This window comes from Rhipicephalus sanguineus, chromosome 1 (genome assembly GCF_013339695.2).
Source record: "Rhipicephalus sanguineus isolate Rsan-2018 chromosome 1, BIME_Rsan_1.4, whole genome shotgun sequence".
Taxonomy (NCBI): Eukaryota; Metazoa; Arthropoda; class Arachnida; order Ixodida; family Ixodidae; genus Rhipicephalus; species Rhipicephalus sanguineus.
Window position 1 is genome coordinate 46348773 of NC_051176.1, and position 20413 is coordinate 46369185.

Consider the following 20413-nt stretch of genomic DNA (forward strand, 5'->3'; position numbering starts at 1 on the left):
AGAAAAACACACTCACACACGCTTCCACTCAAGAACACACCCCACACACAGCGCTGTGTGTGGGATGTGTTCTTGATTGCAAGCGTGTGTGAATGTGAGTGTGTTTTTCCCGTGAATGCCAAGTTGCGCCGAATATCTTCAATATGACAAGTGGCCAACTAGCCCAGCAACAAGTTTAAATGGGAAGACTGGCAAGAGCAAGGAGGACGGTTTGTTCCTTTGACAACGGTTTGTACACGGAACGTTTCTTTGCACATGGCCTGCATCTCCCGCGTGGTTGATCATTTTGGAGACTACGTGGTTTGCACACGGCACACGTCCCTCTGCGGTTGCTTCTTCGCAGCCTATCCGTTCATCGCGCGCGCCTATTGGGCTCCTTTACTCCTCTTTCGGGAAATTTTGCCTTAAGGTGCACCTGTTACGTCGATGTTTCAGCTACCATAAGACATTGCTGATGGTCGTCAGCTATATCTGACGGGATGGAGTTGATGTGTCACTATAGGCGCCAACGCTGGTGTATGTACTACAATACCAGCCTTGCTGGCCAAAGAAATAGCAATACACACTGCAATTTACATTAACTTCGAACAAAGCTTCAACTATTGCCATGAAAACACGTTTGCGTCTGTTTTATGGCTAGTTCACGTGAAGAAAATACCAACCGTTCTTTTATCCCTTAATTAGTCTTCCTTTCTATATGTTGTTGCAAAATGCGTATTGTCGCAGTAAGCAAAAAGATTTAAAAGTATCTGCATGCCGTTCAAGTGTATTTTTCTTCCAAATCTCGCTTTCCTAGTTTCTCCAATATGCAGTTTTGAGTACCCAACCTACTCGTACAACAGATAATTATTCAACGTACACTAGGTAGCTTAGCGAAAAGTTGCGGATGGGTAACGTTCTCTAATGCCTTCGCAAAATCTAAATACATGAGGTGGCCTTGGAACGTTGAGTCGAAGGTCAGATGAGATTCGGTAATAATTTCAGAAAGTTGAGTATCGCATCACCTACCAGGCCGGGAACCATGTTGTTTGGGGAAAAAGAACCAAATTGCGGCTACGCGGGATGTCATTTGTGAATATAGTATTTATAATCTAGAAGTCTGGACGCAAAGCATGCCGAAGAAAGTGGGCAAAAGTGGGAACGATTATTGCAGTTGTTTGACTTCTAGTAAACGGTTACCACTTATTTTTCACTCACTTGGAAGCGGATTTTCGACGATAGACTGTGTAAAATTGTTTTAATGTTTCACTGGAAATTACCTTAACGGCTTTTAGTATAGTACATTCGATATAAAAGCATTCCAGCTGAAATTACTGGAAAATTACAATGTGTGGCTGAGTAAGTGAGTGAGTGCTGCAAGTTTGACCCTAGAGACAGCAAACACTTGGTTCTCCTCGATTCCGCACAATCGAAGGTTGTCTAAAGGGCTACAGCTATAACGTATGTGCGTCCTACGCTACTCAATCACACCAGCACAAAGTGTACAATAACTTTACGAATCTCGCGAATAGTTGCAGCCGGTTTCCCTTATTGCGTTTCAATGAGCGCGTCTGAATGGTTGGTTCAAATGCTGAAAGGTGCCAGCAGAAGACACGTGTCCTTGCAGAAAGATAAGAACACATGTGGTGCCTTACAATAATCACATTTCCCCATATCCGAAAAATGGTTGCAAACCGGCACAGTGTGGCGGTGGTCTTCTCTTACGATAAGTTTCGGCGCACTGTGCCAAAATTTCTTCTCGAAGGGCTAAGTCTGCGTGCAACAAGAAGCACGCAAGGCCCTTTCTGCGTTGTGCCGTGGGCAAAGTCTACGAGATGCCTCTGAGTTGGGCCGAGTACATAGTGGCCGGAAAAGCCGCTGCACTAATGACTCTTTGAAAGAACCACTGTGCCTCTTGCGGTCGCGTGCCTCGGTTTGACAACACGCGGCTGGTGGGAGTGAGACGAGATGCGCTAGCTAGAGGATTGCCAAAAGCCCTTCACATAAAGAAAAACGACGATTCTCGCTTTAGTGTTATATGAGTATTGCTTCAGAATAGCGAATATCAAATCTTACACTCTTAAAAAATGGAGTGACCCTCTCTCCTTTAAGGGAGAAACGGCGATGTCCCCAATGTTCGTCTTCAAATGGAGGAACTTTCCTTCATTTTTAACGGAGAAACCGTTCCTCCCCCGTCAAAATCAAGATGGCTGACACCAGGCTAGCGGAGCGAGTAATACAATTAGGTCTTGGGAGTGCATCGATTCTCGACTGATAAAGAGTATGCGGCCCTGGTAATCACAAAAAACGGTCCTTCTGAGCTTAATATTGAACGATATGACAATAAAATCAAGCAGACAAACCTGTTGTGATGAAATCCTCGCGAAACGGAACGACGGAACTCGTAGGTCTCGCTCGGCCAGCGAGACGGTGTTCACTTTAAAAGAGACGGATACTGCGAAGGAGCTCTCACACGGCGACTGCACGTTAGGCTTCCTTTCCTTATTTCTTGAAGCATTACACGGTGTAGCGACGTTATCCACGCGTTTACGGGGCAATAGGCCCCGACATGTGCCTCCAAAATGTACATTCAATAGCAGCAAAACAACTCCGGCACAGCAGAGCATAGTTTCGATAGACAGATGTTCAACAACATTTAAGTAGGTGGAGCTGTGAGAGCGCCACAGCCGTGAAGTAGGTGGTAGCTGGCGCAATCTAGAGGGATTAAACGACACTAAAAAAGGTGTATCTGACTGAGGCGGCCTACGTTGATACTAAGTTATGGCATTTCGGCGTGGTGGGCACATTCATGAATTACTCAAGGACACCGGAAGGTTCATACACATTTTATTAATACGCACACGTTTACTAGGCAGACACATAGTACACACACTCACTGAATTTATTACCCAATTCATTCCTATGTATACATCCTATTCACCGCGAGTTCGGGCTATAGGTGGCAGCACCGTCGTCGCGTTTGTGTGGATAGGTGGTCGGTGGGGCGTATACAAATGTACGCAGCGGCGCTTCGTCGTAGGCGGTTCGCGTCAGTTGTCGGCGAATAAAGCGCGTTGACTACAGCCTAATGGTGATGTATACGCCTTCCATTGCAAAATTAATGCACGAAACCGGCCTGGCGTTCCTATTACGCGTGAGGGAAGCGGAATCTGCCAATCAATGGGATACTGGCCTTCAGTAACATTTGTGAGTTGTACTGTGCTGGATGTTTTTTTTTGCTTTATTTGCACTTGTTTAAACTGTGTTTTGCCTATACCACAGTATCAATAGTGCTGCGCGATTGAGCCAATTAAGTATTTACTTCTTGCTCTAGCGGCTACAAAAAAAAAAGAGCCTGTATTTCTGCGTAATGAGATGAAGTGAAACTTTGTGCACTCTGCTTTTCTGTTTGCATGAATACGCGTACTGCTATAGAAATGCGTGGCTTCAGGTCTTTTCTACCGCTAACCGGCCTCTGCAGACGCTAGTTCATGTTTTGCGGTACAAGGATTTCCAAATCGCCAACACTTCACGAGATGGTGTCGCTAAAATTCTGCGTTCACACCTCGACATTTAGCACCTTTTTTTTCGTTTAGGACGACGCCAAATGCGCTATGTGTTGTTCTTGAACTACAAAGTGGTACCCACATGGAAATGATTTTGGCGAATGGACGGTACGATGGTTAAACCTAGAGGAATACCGACCCGTGCATGCACTCGCTTTAATAGAGTGCATACAAGTCACGTAAGGCAAAATGCTTATGTATATCGTGTACGCATACGTACAAGCATTTGATACTGTCCTAGCACAACGCGAATAAGCTGTATTCCGAGGACATGCAGGACGTACGCACACATGCGAACACGGTGTGGCTAGCAGACGACGCAAGGAGCCATCCACACCACGGGGTTTCGTCTGCTCGCCGCTAGGAGCCGACACTGCTCGATCTCGCGGCCAATAACATGAACAATTTACTACGGACACGTACGTACAGACGTGTTTACACAAACCCGCTATGAAGCGCAGGCTCTTACATAGTCACGGAATTACGGCCATGGTGGCACAAGCGATGCGTCATTTTTCTTTAACTCTTTACCATTTCGTGGCTGCATCACAATATACGCAGACATTATTTATTTGTAGCTATGGCTTAGCCAAGCGCACCAGTTAATGTAAAGCCGCATGATAATGCACGAAATAATTACAGAGTTGATTAAGTTAATGCGAAAACGACCATATCGGGAACCGTTCATACCAATCCGACGACATTTCGAAGTAGCGCGATCTTTCGACAGCGGCCACAGATAAAATTTGATTTCTTTATTTTTATAGTTACTGTGGGAGGGCGCAGCACGCAGGGGAGATCGTGTCACCTTCGTCGCGTCGACTTCGTTGAGTGGTTTGGCGTTAACATCTGTTCACATGCCATTTAAGCGTTGACCACAAGTTTGACGATGAGCCATGGATTCGTTCAACTGCTAGCCCTTCAGTGATAATGCTTCTGGTGCGGTAACGGCCGTCTCATTTGTGTATACGTACGTTACAACGCGGGTCGTGCGAAGACGCAAGACAAGATGGCCTCGCACCGGACGGTGGTCTTTCGAGAGCGATGTCAGTGGCTGTTGGCGTCGCGGCCGCTCGATTACTTGGGTAGAGAAACTAGCGCTACACCGCGCAAACTATGGGAAAGAACGCTACCCACACTACGTGTTCTGTAATATTTAATACGCTGTACATTCATGTTACTCTGCTACAGTTACGTAACGGTATTCGTCTGGCCTGTCAAATTGCGGTCATTGTGCGACAACTGTGTATTTGTCGGTGTGGCGGTTGTTAGTCTTGCATTGGATTTGGAACTTTTCACAAATGTGAGTGAGAGTGTTAGTAATTACCTACTGTGCACAGCTGTCATTAAAAGCGCATTTTGTGTTCAGTTTCGCAGGCCAAAGCAAAATCCTAAGAAATAGAGATACATACTACACGCGTGAATAAGCCCGTCCTAATTTTCAGTGATGATATGCATAATCCAAAACGCATGTGATTGAGAATTTTGGCTTAATTGACAGAAGTCATTGACTTATTTTTCAGATATGTGCAATTAAGATGCAGTTTAACGTTAAAATCGCCGCATTTAACGTTAAACGGCGGCCGCATTTCGATGGGGGCGAAAGGCAAAGAACACCCATGTGCTTATGTTCGGGTGCACGTTAAAGAACCCTAGTTGATCGAAATTAATCCGTAGTCCCACACTACGGCGTGCCTCATAATCATATCGTGGTTTCGACACGTAGAACTGCAGCAATTATATATTATCGTACTTTCATGCATGCACTGTCCAGTGGTATCACGTTTGCTAAAATTTGAAAAATTAACTTTCATGTTTCTTTATATCGCCTGTTGTATTGATAAGTGCTATGCAAAACTAAAAACGCGTGCGCTTGCCTAGTATGTTAACGCCGAAAAAAATCAAATTATTGGTGCACAGTGTTCATTAAAACAAGACTGTTTTGTGAAGCGGGAATAACTGTATTTATTACAAGCAAATCATGCGCAAACGTATACAAACAACACGAGACAAACGAAAGTATGCGGCGCATCGCGCACACGCCGAGTGATAAAAAAAAGTCACAGTTTCGCCGCAACGGCGAAGCAATGATTGCGATAGCAATAAATTGTAATGTAACGCGAAGAACGGAAATCAGCTCGAAATTGCCAGCGCATCGCTCGAGCCCAAAGGACGCACGAAAAGAACGCACACAGGACGAGCGCGAACTATTGCGTCACAGCTCGACACTTGAAGCGCACTGCTCAACCATAAAGCAGGACGCACGAAACAAACGAACAGGTACACACAAGACGAGCGCGAACTAATTGTCACAGTTGTTACTTATTTCTGTTTGAACAGCGCGCTCCTTTCGCAAACGCGGCCGCTGCAGCGAGCGTAAGCGAGCGAAGCGAAGCACCCCACCGGCCGCCCCTTCTTTCGTTGAGATAAGCGCACGAAAGCGACGACGCCCAGTAGAGCGAACAGCAACGGCGTTCGCAGGGGCGGGGCGACGATCTTTAAAGCGCGGAACACGCGCGCACGTCGCGCCATCTATGTGGCCACTAAGAAAGCATGCTGAATTGCATGGTGTATATAAATAGCTCGCCGTTAGCAGGCTGAGAGACGGTGCTGTCGTGGCCTAACGTCTAACGCGGCGGGCTGCAAAGCGAGAGGTTGCCCGTTCGATTCCGCGCGTCGGAAACAATTTGTTAATTATTTTTCTTTGTGGCCTTTCTATATATATACATACTTATACATATACGGTGAATGACGGCGACGGGGACGGACATTTTCTAGCCGAGACTGTCCATATAATTGCTATCACAATAAAAACAGAAAGAAAACAAGCGCCACAGACGTTATTCAACACACAGAACAGAAACAATGAACGTCACTCGTGTATTGCTCACATCAATCGTATGTATAAGTAATCGCACGCGACTGGCCGAGGTCGGGCAGTGCTGGATAGTCTGAGGCTGCCGAGTGAGCGCAAAAGGGCGGCCGCTCTCCGCAGCACGGAATCACGACGAACTCGGCGTGCGCATGCGCGGGCGCGCAGGACCACATGGTTGATGAGAAAAGTTTCTCGTCTGGCGCTTGCCGCAAGAGGGAGCGACGAGTTAAGCGTCCGCAAAGGAAGAAGTCGCAAAGGAAGGAGGAACGCAGCCCGTTGCTCCATTCTTGCTCCCTTTTTGTAGCGTTAGCTACACTGGCCTAGCCGAGCCAGTTTCGCGCGCCTCCTCAAGAGCCGTGCTGCGCATGCGCGAGGATCAGTGATGTCACGCAGCTGGCGCACCGGAGCCGGCACCTCCCGCGCACTCCGCTGCCGCCGCCGGTCTGCGCATTCGAGGGGAGTGACGTCGTAGCCAACCGTAGCCGTGGCAGACGCACTGGCGCCGGCGCGCGCACAGCTATTCGCCTTCGCTGTGCAGTCGCCGTCTGACACTGCGCTGGGTCCGCTTGATAGCGCCTCTGACTGGCGTTTCCAGAGTGGTATAGCCATGAAGAAGGAGAGCGCAAATACTGCTCAACGGCGCAGAAGAGCGGAGAAGGTTAACTCATCGGATCCCGAAGTAGTTGCCTGGCATTTAGCGGTTGAGCGTAGGAAGAATGAACAGAAGAAGGCTAAACGTGCTGCGGAGACACGAAAAGCTAAGAATAATCAGTTTAACCTTTGCTAACGCTACGTATATCCTGGCATAGCCGAGCTAAGCCGCTGCAACGCTTTTTATTGTTATTTTCTACCAGACAAAAGCTGGGAACCAGTTTTACACCCTTGCTTTGAAAAGTCATGCCGATTGAACTAAAACGCGAGCACATAAACCTAAGCGAGCTTGTGTTATGACTATAATTGCATCGGTGTTCGCATCGGGAAAGGCTGAAGAGCACATAAGCCCGAAACACGCCAGCAAATTTTAGCAACCTTTCCCACCTCAAAGCAAATTACGTGCAAACTTCAGGTTTTAGGCTAATAGACCCTATATTGGGAACAATGCTATACTTAAAAAAAAGAAACTTCAAGAATTTTAACTGTAATGCCCTGCTAATAAAGCCAAAGGTGGGACCTTTTGTGCATGTGTACATTTAGTGGAAGTTACTGCCGCGCTGCTGATTAAATACTTGCAGACATCACCCCTCACTGAGACAGTTAGGCGCAAGAGCACTACGGAACAAGATGCAGTTGATAGAAGCCACATAGGCTGTGCGAACTTTGAATTATGCATAATGAAGAGATGGTTAGCACTAGTGCAGGAATTCTGACGCGAGCGTGGCGCTGCAGGTACATGAAATGGCTGCGCTGCCTTCATTCGTTCGTGTCTAGTACTTGTGGCGCATATAAAGGTATGTAGCATAGTTATACATGTATGTACCTATAAATATGTAGCGTACAAAATTCTTGCGGTAACCCTGGCATGATTCTTTTCTGTTGCGCCCTGCTCTGTTACCCATGTGCCAAGTTTCATGTGTCTGGTTTTTATGCCTTGCCCGACTAATAAAGAATCAATTGTGAGTGTCACCACTGTCGTGTCCACTTCACTGTCCGCGTCTTCGGTGCGCTTCATACTAATGTTTAAACATGAACGCCTGCCGACTAGCTCAACTCGCCACGTTCTTGCATATAAAGAAGCCATGCTGCGTGAAAGTGAATGCAGGTCAATTTATTTGGTGAGAACACCTTGTCAACCATACGAAGCTATGTACAGAAAGCTCAAAGAAGGACCAAGTTTTTGCAAGAAAATACGCCTCCATTCTTGCATTTCGCTGCCTTCCGAGCAGAGCACGAGCGGTGGCTGAGCTGGCTCCTGTAAAGACACCAGAACACGCAAACTGCTTGCACTTTATTCCTGAAGCTCTTTTTTTTCTTGTATCTGAACAATGCCCTATACCTGAAAGGCTGCCGAGAAGATCTGGGTGTCACTTTTAATGTTTGCAGATGGTTGCGAAACCCGCTCATGGTAAGCTAAATTAACGTTTATTCAGTGAGTCATTTTGCGTTACACAGACCCCGAGCGAACTAAGCTATTCGCACTCTTGCAGGAGTCATGTGGATAGTTATGACTAAAAAGGCACTGCCTAGAAGCCGATGAAAGGAATACTGCTCGGCAGCTCCATGCTCGCTTTACGATAAGAACTGAGAAATTTATGCAAGGAAAAGACCATAAGGGAATCTTAATGCAGAGAGTAAACAATACGCTCTGTAAATGTTACGGGGTTTCACGTACTTAAACCATGATATGGCATGCCGTAGTTGGCATTACTTCTGATCACCTCGTATTCCTTGACGTACGTCTAAATTAAGCGGATGTTCTTGCCTATCTGAACGACATACTGTTCCTGTTGAAACAAAATAAAAAACCTACTTTATAACTGTCTATGTGTATTAATCTTTTAGGTGTCACTAAGTTCTTAGATTGCTATTTTTTTCGACACCAATATACCAACCACCTTTCAGTGGTCGATATCCAGAACATGTTAGCATTTTCCGTGTTGTCGCTAAAATCCTTGGCTTGTGCCCAAATGCACCCGAGTCGACATTTTCACATGAAATTAAAACCGTCGTTGGAATTGCTATCCCTGCCAATTACTGCATGCGTCTTCTCTCGTAATAACTACCGACATTTCTTCACGCAGAAGCATTGCGTGCCACCCAAGTTTGGATCTGTGGTAGCAGATAAGTTCGCATGGGCAGCCAAAAGACAGTATGCATTGTGGCTTAGGATATCAAAACATAAGGAGCCGTTGCTGCAATTTCAGAGGCAGAGATGATCTCGTGCGTTAGCGACTGTCGTGCATTAACAGGAAATGAACAGCATGAGCAGACCTTTAGAAAACCCGGCAAGATATGTGCCAAGACTATGCAATAATATACTCTCAACAAGTTCGCCTCAACGAGTTGAGTGCTTGGTGCCACTAGCAATAATAGTGTAAGAGGTGGGCAGACCAAGCCTCAGACTACCTTGTACATTTGAGCTGATCCAATCTGTTTCAACACCACCGTAAAAACGACAACAAAGCAGGTGCACTCCGCGAAAATGAGAACAAGTCAGCAAAATCCAGACATATCGTGTACTGAAACGAAGATCAAGCTTGCTTAGCGTCATATCGACCTCAACAACACGCCTACGAAACACGTATACTGCTTGATAAATTGATCTCTAGTGCTACAAAAAAAAGAAAAAAGGACGTACCCTGTTTAACAGCCGAAGCAAAAGAGACCGCGGATCTGCTCGGCATCAACAGGAACTGGCGTCACGCCGTCGCTCTCCGGCGAGGCCAACCTGCCCGCATCTGGCTTCTGGCTCGGTTTAACGTGGGGCTGCATGAGAAACAGGGACAACTGGGTCTGGATACTAGCAGATGCGGAAAGGTCCTCGACGTCGTGGCGACCGGCTGGTTCGACGCCAGAGTGTGCTTCTTGTGACAGTGCATTGCTCGGCCCGGCTTTTTCAGACACAAGGCAGGAGCTAGCTTGACCACCTTCTGGAGCCGACAGCTGCCGCAGTTCGCTTCCAGATGAGCATGCCTCGGCCAATTCGGGTTCCTCAGAACTCGGGCCCCGCAAAAAGCGGGGCCTGAACGTGCTAGCCAGTTGGCCCATACTCACGGAGATGTGACTGTTACGGATACATGGGCAATACTTTTTATAAGTGGACACAGACCCGAGGTTCAATATGAACTGTTGTGGCCAGGCTGCTGCTGCTGCTGCTGCTGCTTTGAGTAATCAACATTTCCCTGCGAGAAGACATGCGCATGCAAGCTTGGTAACCAAATGTCTGCTTTGTCACGTTTCTTATCTTGCGCAATTACCTCGAGAGAATACTCAGAGATTAAATGGTGCTACTGACGTCGTATTTTCACCCCGACTTCTCTTTATTATATCTTTGTCGTACGATATCTGACGCCATTGCTTGCAGGTAAAACAGGCTGGTTTCTTTGTTGATACACCACAAAGTGTGAGATTAAATTTTGATACGTATGATTATATTTGGCAAGTTGGTCTACAAAATCGACCATCTATGGCCCAAAAACACGTGGGCCAATCCAGAAGATAATGCAATAATGCAATGCCAGGCTGACGCCCGAAAGAGGTGAAGCCGGCTTCCACCTTAATCGAACTTTATCTTATGTTTATCTTTGTTAACAGCTAACTTTTCTTGTTTCTTTTTTCTGCTTCATTCTTATATATCTAGCATGTGAAAAAATAAACCTTCAGTTGATAGTCTGCGCTTGTCCCCGTCTTCTTGTTGTCCGTGTTGTCCACCGCGCAGTGTACTTCGCTCATGTATCACCAACTGGTCCAATCTGCCACTTTGGTTTTCCACCTTCTGTTTCCTGTCACTTTCATATGAGGGATGCCCGGCAGCTTTCTCCAGTTGAATATTTCAGAACAGATATTGTTCGAATGAATGTTCCCTGACCCGCAGATACCCTCGAATCTCCTGGTATATATACATCGACAGCGTAACCGTCTTTTGCGGTCGCACAACAAATGTACGGCGCAGCTTACGACCGGTGCACTTTTACAGCGAAAGCTGTTATGACATCACAACGGCCGCTTTTGGCGCCGTAGTTGTCCGCCGCCGGTGTCCGTGACCGCTATCGCGCGAAATAAGAAGAATATCCGGGAGGAAACGAGGTTCGAAACTGGGGCCTCTGCGTGAGAGCCCAGTATTCTACCACAGAGCCATGCCGGTGCTTGAAACTCCTTTGCAGAAATACCCTATACAGGCTTCATATCGGGAAGGAACCACATTAACATATGTTATCTAGTGTGGTAGAAGAGTAAAATAACAACCAGACATCGCACAACGCGGATTCTGTAAACAGGCGCCACACAATGCGAACTGCGCAAAGAGTGGTTTGTTGAATGCTCCCCACCCATTACAAAGGGCTCTGCCGTAATTCTTCATCGTCATCAGGCACAGCATCAACAAAGTGCACATAATGCCCTAGATGTGTTTAGTGGGTACCACGGTTCTCCGCAGAATGAAGAAAAATGGCATAGTGTCTGCTTCCCTACTTCACAAAAATTATGATGATTTATAGCGTAGTGGGTTCCTCGGAAGTGCACTTATATTGGTTGCCAAGGAAGCCCATATGGCCCCCATGATCCATTTCCTCAAGGTCTCCATAAAATTCTTCCCCCCCCCTCTCTCTTTCTTACGTTAACATATATTATACAGCGTGGTGGGAGAGTGATATAGCGATCGGGCGTCACACAATGCGAATTGCGTAACTAGTTGGTGGGTAATGCTTCCAGTTCATTACATAGGGCTCAGCCATAATTCTTCGTCGTCATCAGCCGTCGCATCAACAAATTGCACATAATGTCTTACAGATGTGTAGCTGCTGCCTTGCTTCTCCTCAGAATGACGAATAATGGCGTAGTGGGTGCTTTCCAACTTCATAAAAATTATGATTTATGGCGTAGTTGGTACTTTGCTTGTGTACTTGTATTAGTAGCCTCAAGAGAGTTTATAACGGGCTTTCTAGAAATGCCGCTCTTCCAGCTTTAACTGTAATTGTGCTGTACTTTCTGCACAGGCGCGGCGTTTTTTTTTAATGTCTCTCTGATACGCGTTGATCTGTTGGTTTCAGAGCGTTAAAAATAGTTGATGTTCTTTCAATAGCCATCGAACCTAATGTAATGTTTATTCGCCACGTCATCATCATAATAGGAGTCAGCGCATGCAGCAGTGTGCAGTGTTTTTTTTTTTTTAGAGTGTAGAATTGTCTTTATGTCTAGTGGCCCTGGCTTGTGTTGCGATTTCAATCTTTATCAGCATTCTTGCATCTCCGGCGAGTGTACTGTTTGTGCGCATGTATATTCTGACGCTTATATACAGTGAGTGCTTCCGGATATAAAATCAGTTGCGAGTTTGGCCATGCATGTGTCTCCTTTTTTCTTTCTGAAATATTAAGCTTACAGCGCATGGTTTGTGAAACCATGTGCCGGATAACCCCACACAGTACCCGGTTAAAAGGGCGTAGCCTTACCGCGTTTTCGATAGGAGCAAATCACTGAACAGTCCATGGTTCTTTTTTAGCGCGGCTCTTAACTGACGCCCGCCTCTGAAGCCCGCCAACGCATTCAGTGAAGCAGCATAGCCTTGAAACTGTGTTTAATATGAAGGCAGATACAATGACAACATTTAGCAGATTATTTTTACTGCTTAATTCGCCTGCAATTTTATGTGTGTACATATAGGTGGATAACTATCATACTCTACATCAGCAAAAATAGGGCTTTTTTTTCCATATTGCGTAGTGTCCTTTCATTAATACAACGCCATTTCACGTGACTAAACCTGATTTTTGCCACAAAGAATGTGTAAGTCACCGCTGTCGCAGTAAAAGCATCTTCATAGCATGTTTCAGCATTATTCATAGTTGGCATAAAGTTTATTCGTCGCTCGAATATTGCACGCACTAAGCAAACGAGAAGGCAGCACTACAAAACTACAAGGTAAATCTGTCAGAAGATCTGGAAATTAGTTGGCCCATTTTCCGACTGTAAGACCACAGAATGTGCCTCAACAGAAAAAAAATTGATTAGGTTTCATTTATTATGGCTCTTGTGACGAAGGAAACGGGATTCATGCTTCAAATTACGCTTAAACTTACCATTGCAAAATCTCATTAGCAGTGCTGCATTCTTGTAGGGTGTTCAACGCCCAAATGTACATCATTTATTATGTATGCCATATAGGCATGAAACTTGAAGTGTCCCTGGTTTAGAAGAAACTGATCACACTGTTTTTTTTTTAATGTTAAAGCTAATGTGCTCACTACTCTTTGACAAAGACATACTTGTTCAAGTTTCATTCGTCTTTTATGACATGTTCTACATACCCTGTAGCATGGAATAATTGATTTGATAAAGAGTAAGGGATCTTTAAATATCCCGCTCCGCTGCTTCGAGTATACATGAAGTATAAGATCACACCATGTCTCACAGATGACGCAGTATCTTATCGCACTGTTTCTTTACGTGTTACTTTTTATTTTTCCGCTAGCACATGAAGTCAACACACCACGAGAGTTAAAAAATTCATTCATGCAAACAAATAATTTTTTGTTGTTGTTTTTTGTTTATTAGCTTTAGATTCGTTGCCACAGAACTTTGCCGCTCTATTGTCGCGTTATTTTAGCAAAACCGTGGAGTTTTCTTGCATGGCTCTGCCATTGCAACGTATGTCACTCAGGTCGTTTCTTGTATGTGTCATACAATCAGTAAAGGAGGCTGCGACGTCAGGCAGACATGTTGCTGCTATCCCTAGAATCCTAGATAGTATTCGATAAATATCAAAATAAAATTGTAGTTTTCTCAGTATTGCCACGAATGTCCTTCGATAGCACACGGTGCAACCGAATCGCTGAACAAAAGGTACGCGAAATTATGACTGCACAGCAATGATAACATACCACGAAGAAAAAAAATACTTTCGGGTGCAAAGACCATGGAAAAAATGCCCAGCGACATTCTTTGCGGGAGTTGTGCGTGCGATGCATTATTTTGTGATAAAACGATGGGGATTCTAGGGAACCACTGAAGTGATGACAAGAACAAGGAACCGCTACTGGCGTATCTTCGCGGATGTGCGCTATCTTTGGAATATGTGTGGTTCTGGAGCCCGGGCATATCAGAAGGCGCCCTGTTTCCTGGCAACTTTAGTAAAACGTATGCCAATGGCGGAGGTGGAATAATTACTCGGGTGATTTGAATGGAACGATTTGTTCAGGCGCAGCAATCGTGGCGCAACTTTCCAACACTAGATATGTCGGTAGCTGGCTCCAACATTCCCCAAACCCTTTAACCATGACCCCTCCCACCTGAATTGCGATGTGCGAAGTCCTTACGAAACACTCATGCAGTCGTTCTGTGATGCGTTTTATTTGTTTATCCTATTTTTCCATGCCTATGTATTTCGACCCTGCGCAATAAAGTTTAGTTGGAAGGGAGGGCTTATATTGCCTTTGCCAGATTTCGTTGTCTCACTCTAGCGCTGCGTGGCATATTTTGCATTTTCGTACCAACGAGCTTGGCTACCAATCATTTTGAAGTACTCTGGTAAGTTTTGCTCACTTTGTTTAGTTAAGAAAGTTGTATCGTTGTTTAGAAAGTTGCTTAGTAAAGAAAGCTGTATTTATTACACCAATATTATTTGCACGGCATTCACTGATAAGACAAACTTCTTTCTCATATTCTGTAGTTCGGCATGCTTTGAAGTAAAGTTGTGAGTAAAGTTGTAAAGTCGAAGTAGTGTTGCGACGCAAAGTTGGGCATGCACAATGATGAAAAGTCGTGTCGTACTAGCTGAAATTACTCAATGTGCAAGTTAAGTTTCTCAAAGAGGACTTTCTTTATTGTGAGGTATGAAAAAAAAAAGAAAAGAAAACCTCGGCCCGCACCATAATAATATAGCAGGCAATGCTAATGAGAAACGAAAAATGAACAGGGCAGAGCCAAGTTAAATTTTGAAGGGGAAGGCGAACGGGACCCCAACCCAGAATAGCGGGCAAAAAAAAAAAAAAAACCACTGTTCATGTTTACATTGCTTTCTTGCTGCTAACATATGTCAGAGTTTAATCTTCGGTGCTGAATCTTGAAAGTGGGAGCTCTTCAGTCTTGTCTTCGTGGAATCTTCCTTGTCTTGTTTCCTATAGGGGCAGGCTGTAGATTTTTGGTTTAACTTCACCTACTGTTTAAGTGCTCTGTAAAATAACGAAATGTTGATTACTGACCCCCCCCCCCAACCCCACCACGGTAGAATGTGACTTGCCTTACGTGTCAGTAGTAGATGCGGAGAATATATCTAAGTTAATTATTCTTGAATTCTTGTTTTTCATTTTTTTTTTACATTACTGATGTCTAGTGGTTGAAAGTGTGAGAGAATGGTGCGGCGCTTACCGATTCTGTGGTTGACTTGTTAGTGTGGTTTACCTTTCTTCATGAGTTTTAGAGATGTGGTTTCATAGTTTTAATTGTGAGAAAGAGAATTTTGAAGTGTGACAGATGGTTAGAAATTGGCATTCGTGAGTAAACATAGTATGTATATATATTTTGCATATACTTCCACTTTCACAGTTTTGGTTTTTTCTTTTATTTTATTTCTTCTTTTTCTTTTGCATCAGTCTCTGTTTTTTGTAGTTTTTTTTGTTTTTTCTCTCTCGATGATTTTTTTCTTTTGTTTTCTTTTAACTTTTTTTGTTTTGTTTTATCTTTTCCTCTTTTGTCTCTTTTTTTTGCAATGCAATCCTTTTTTTCTTTTCTTTTTTTTCACTTCTATTCCTGTTTTCTTTTTTGTGCTTTTTTTTTCTACATTCATTTGTCGCTACTTCCTGTTGTTTTTTTTGGTTTTTTTTTTCTTTCTTTTTCCAAATTGATTTGCCGAATTGCAGTTTGAATGTTCTTGAGCATAGACAACCATTTGAAATATTAATACTTTCGTTTTCTTGAAGAGAGTGTTAGAAGTCAGAGGGAGCATTTGCTTTCGGTCGGTTTTTTTTTTCTTTTTTTCCTCAATCCAATATAATTTCCTCTCCTTACAGCTCTTCCCCCATTTTTTTTCTTTTTTTTTGCAAATGCGAAATCTTGCAAATACCAAAAACCACGGAGGAAACATGACCCCCTGGAGATGCGAGGTGGGCAATCCTCTCCTGGCGCTGTTCAATCAGTGCACAAGGAAAAGTTCAAAATGAGAATAAAACGTGGTGGCAAATCAGCTCCGGAAATTTCGAACACCTGGGGATCTTTATCGTGCACCTAAATCAAAGTACACGGGCCTCAAACATTTTCGCCTCCATCGAAAATGCAGCCGCCGCAGCCGGGATTCGATCCCGCGACCTTCGGGAAAGCAGCCGAGCGCCATAACCACTAGACGACCATGGCGGGGCAATTAACTTATTCAGACCCTGAGGAAATGGATCATGGGAGTCTTATGGGCTTCCTTGGCAACCAATAGAAGTGCACTTGCGAGGAACCCGCTACGCTATAAATGATCATAATTTTTTGAAGTAGGGAAGCAGCCACTATTTCATTTTTCTTCATCCTGCGGAGAATCGTGGTATCCGCTAAACACCTTTAAGGCATTGTACTTTGTTGATGCTGTGGCTGATGTCGATGAAGTATTATGGGAGAGCCGTTTGCAATGGGTTGGAAGCATTCAACAACCCACTCGTTGCGCAATTCGCATTGTGTGACGCTTGGTTACAAAGTTCGCGTTGTGTGACGCATGGTTGTTATTTTACTCTTCTAATACGCTACATTACATGTGTTAATGTGGTTCCTTCGTGACATGAAGCCTGTATAGGGTCTTTTTTGCAACGCAGTTTCAAGCACCGGCATGGCTCTGTGGTAGAACACTGGGCTCCCAAGCATAGGGCCCAGGTTGAAACCTCGTTCCATCCTGGAAATATTTTCTTATTTCGTTTTTTTTTTCTTATTTCGAGCGATAGTGGTTACCGACACCGGCGCCGGCGGACAACTACGGCGCCAAAAAACGGCCCTTGTTGTGATAACATAACAGCTTTCGCTGTAAAGCAAGTCGCTTATAACTTCGGGCGCACTGAACGAACGTGCTGTTTTGGGAAACAAAAGACGAAGGACTTAACAGAATACAAATGTCAACAATATCTCCTACGAATAAAAGTGAAAATCCACGAGTCTGTCATTAGATATGCGTATTCACTCATCAGGCGCTAAATGGTTTAATAATATTGTCAAAATGCTCAAAAGCAGCCTTTGGCCGTCTACAAACTATATTCGACAATCAAAATTGTCTCGTAGCTGAGGGGGGAATGAACGAGTCATTTTAACTTCAGTTGGAGAAAATGCTTTAGAGAGTAGAGACGCCAAGATGGAAACGCCAAGCGTGTTGGCACATAGGAATGTAACGTTATGCTCTCCGGCCATGCGTTTTCACGCATGGCCGGAGAGCATAACGTGAAAAAGTCTCTGAAAGGGCAGGCCCTAAGGTGGTTTCTTTATACACACCACAAAACTGCAAAATTCTTCAGGGCGGTTAATTAAAAAGGAAAAATTAACAAATCTCAGTGCTTAAAGAAACACCGCGACAGCTTTGTACACTGTGCTGAAAATGTGGTGCACACAATTATGCGCTTACCCCGCGACGTATGTGTAGGGAAAACAGGAAGATGCCTGAACGGCATATTAAAAGAGACCAACTGTAACAGACGAAGAGCGTTTCTGGGCATACAGGTATTTACTCAAGAAAGTGCGGCTGCGCACCATTGTTGGAAGATTTCTGCGTCCTTTTCAAGTCAACTGATAGGCTTACCAGCGGAGTTAAAAATGCTTTTGGCGTGAAAAAGTTGCGTGAGTCATGTGTTAGCATGACCTCTTTAATGTTATAGGAGAAGAGGGTCTGATTTATATCAATATCTGTTACGCCCGTGCAGTAAATTCGGTTGATTTCGTCTCTGTACTTGTGCGTATTTTCGGCTCATTGTTTTACATCCAGTACTCATTCTTCAGGTTCAAGCAACAAGCCTCCCCTTGTTAGTAAGCCTGCAAATCTCCCCCGTCGGCTCTCTGTCTTGCCCCTCGTGTTTTCTATGGTGCCGTTTGCTGGCTAGATCGATTGCAAGCTATGAACAAGGCGAAGCGCTGAAGGACCAGCCTGTAGCAGAAAACAAGTGTGTGTGTGAGGGGGGGGGGGGGTCGACATCGGAGTCCGTGCCGGCGTCAGTAGCGTTGGAGAACAAAGCGCTCAGGCCAGGCCCGTAGCCAGGGGGGTCCTAGCGTCCCCCCCCCCCCTGAAATTTTGGTGAAGTAGGTGTTTTTACCAAAAATAAATGAAAATAGGTGTTTTTCTTAAATAGTCCTGGTTTGCAGCAAGTGGTGCCCCCCCTCCCCCCCCCCTCCCTAAAAAAAAAAAAAATCCTGGCTACGGGCCTGGCTCAGGCATAACTGACTTTCATCATCAGCCACAAACACCATCAAAGTGTGCAGCTGCGTACGTGCGCGTATTGCCTTGCGGACGTGTAGTGGCTACTACGCTATTTCACAAAGTTATTAAATATGGCGTAGTGAGCACTTCGCGACTGTACTTGCAGTAGGCACCCTAGGTGGGTTTAAAACAGTCAATTTTATATGATCACAGACGTTCGTTTTGCCGGCACGAATGAGGTGTCGAGAAGCGAAGGATGGCATACGAATAGGAAGACGTTGAGAACGGAGCCCTATTACGCTATAGCGTTCCACTCTTTAAGGTGAAGCTCAAGCGTCCTGCAACTTTTTTGGACACAGGAGATACCGGAGTGTCACAATCCCGTTAAAGGGGAGGCAGTCGCCGGGCAGATTCCGAGGGCCGACGTATCGGCCCCCTGAAACGCACCACGAAAGCACGGACAACTTAAGAGTAGGTCCTTTTAGCGCGCCAGCGAAAGCCGGTTGCGGTCCAAAGACCGAGTCAGAGCCAAGAGTTGATAACACGAACAAAATATATTATCAAATAAGGCAGTACAACATCACATAAACGTGCACACTTGGCAGGTTAACTAACTCACTGTACAATTCAGGTGTGTTTAAGAACAATAGAGAAACAATTATTAATTTCCGCTAAGTAAAAGCACTCGAGAATATTCGAGAACACTTATATTCACCGGCTCAACGAGTCGTAGACTGTAGCGCTGACAAGTCGTTCCCCTTCGGCCGTCGTCCCCAAAACTGTTCTTTACTCCTCGCACGCTGTAATCTCTCCCTATTTCTTCGAAGACGGATTGATGGCACTACATAACACAACACGTCTTCTCTGGCCGACTGAACCACACTAAACCCGCCACGGTGCTCTAGTCGTTATAGTGCTCGACTACTGACCCGCAGGTCGCAGGATAGAATTCCGGTCGCGGCGGTCGCATTTTCGATGGAGGCGAAAATGCTTGAGGCCCGTGGACTTAGATTTAGGTGCACGTTAAAGAACACCAGATGGTCAAAATTTCCACAGCCCTCCACTACGGCGTCTGTGATAATCAAATCGTGGTTTTGGGACGTCAAGCCCCAACAATTGAATTGAACCACTATAACTTCAACATCATAACTTCCTCCTTCACTGACTAACTACAGTCGCCGCTACTATATATTGGGTTGCGCCAGGGTTCGCAAATCATCGACATAACTCATCTGTTCACAGCACAGCGAAGGCTTGGGGAACAGGGGAGCTCCTTCTCGCGTATTCGTCTGTGGCAGTGGACGCACCCGAGGTAGCCACCTCGTTTATTTCTAGAATTCGCCCAATTTTGCGTGGGAGCTAGGCTGTCTCGGCAGCGACTTATCCAGAGGGGGTGAGATGAGTGCGCTTTCGAGAAGTGATCGTTGCTGGCGCCTTGTGTTGCGGCGAGCGCCCGATTGGACTCGCTTTCGAATGCGGTTTAAGCGCTCGTTTGTTCCACGGAGATTGATTTCCTTATAAAACCATTGTCTTAAAGGCTTATATGTGAAGTGACTTAAAATATTAGACAAAAGAATATATCCATACATGAAAATAGAAAAAGCACTAGGACAAGCAGGGTTTATAAAAGGGCGTGGAACCAAGGCCTACATCCTGAACCCGAGATCGCTATTGGAAACTGGGGAAGATCGCCGTCAAGGATCCATTTCAAAAGATTACTTTATGCTTAAAATAAGAGGAAATGAAATTATAGAAAACACTTGCCAAATACAAATATCCACTTATGTAATTGTCAATGGGACAAAAAGCAGGTTTTACGTACGGGCATCACATGGTGTAAATGGCGTCTCAATGTGAACCCAAATGACGATTTGCAATAATTTGTTTTTGACTTTTCTTTTCTGAAAGGGACTGACAACCGATTTTTCTTTTACGCCGCAACAAAAAAGCTCCCCCTTGGTGGTGGTTAAACCT

The 20413-nt window shown here is 45.0% G+C and overlaps 1 long non-coding RNA gene across 1 annotated transcript; it reads right to left on the minus strand.

Moving 5' to 3' along the window:
* Positions 1 to 8170: 8170 nt before the first annotated feature.
* Positions 8171 to 10219, minus strand: LOC119385275 (uncharacterized). The gene is made up of 2 exons (XR_007415558.1): positions 9712 to 10219; positions 8171 to 8326 (listed from the first exon to the last, which is right to left on the minus strand). It is a non-coding gene; the product is annotated as an uncharacterized LOC119385275 (long non-coding RNA).
* Positions 10220 to 20413: the final 10194 nt, after the last annotated feature.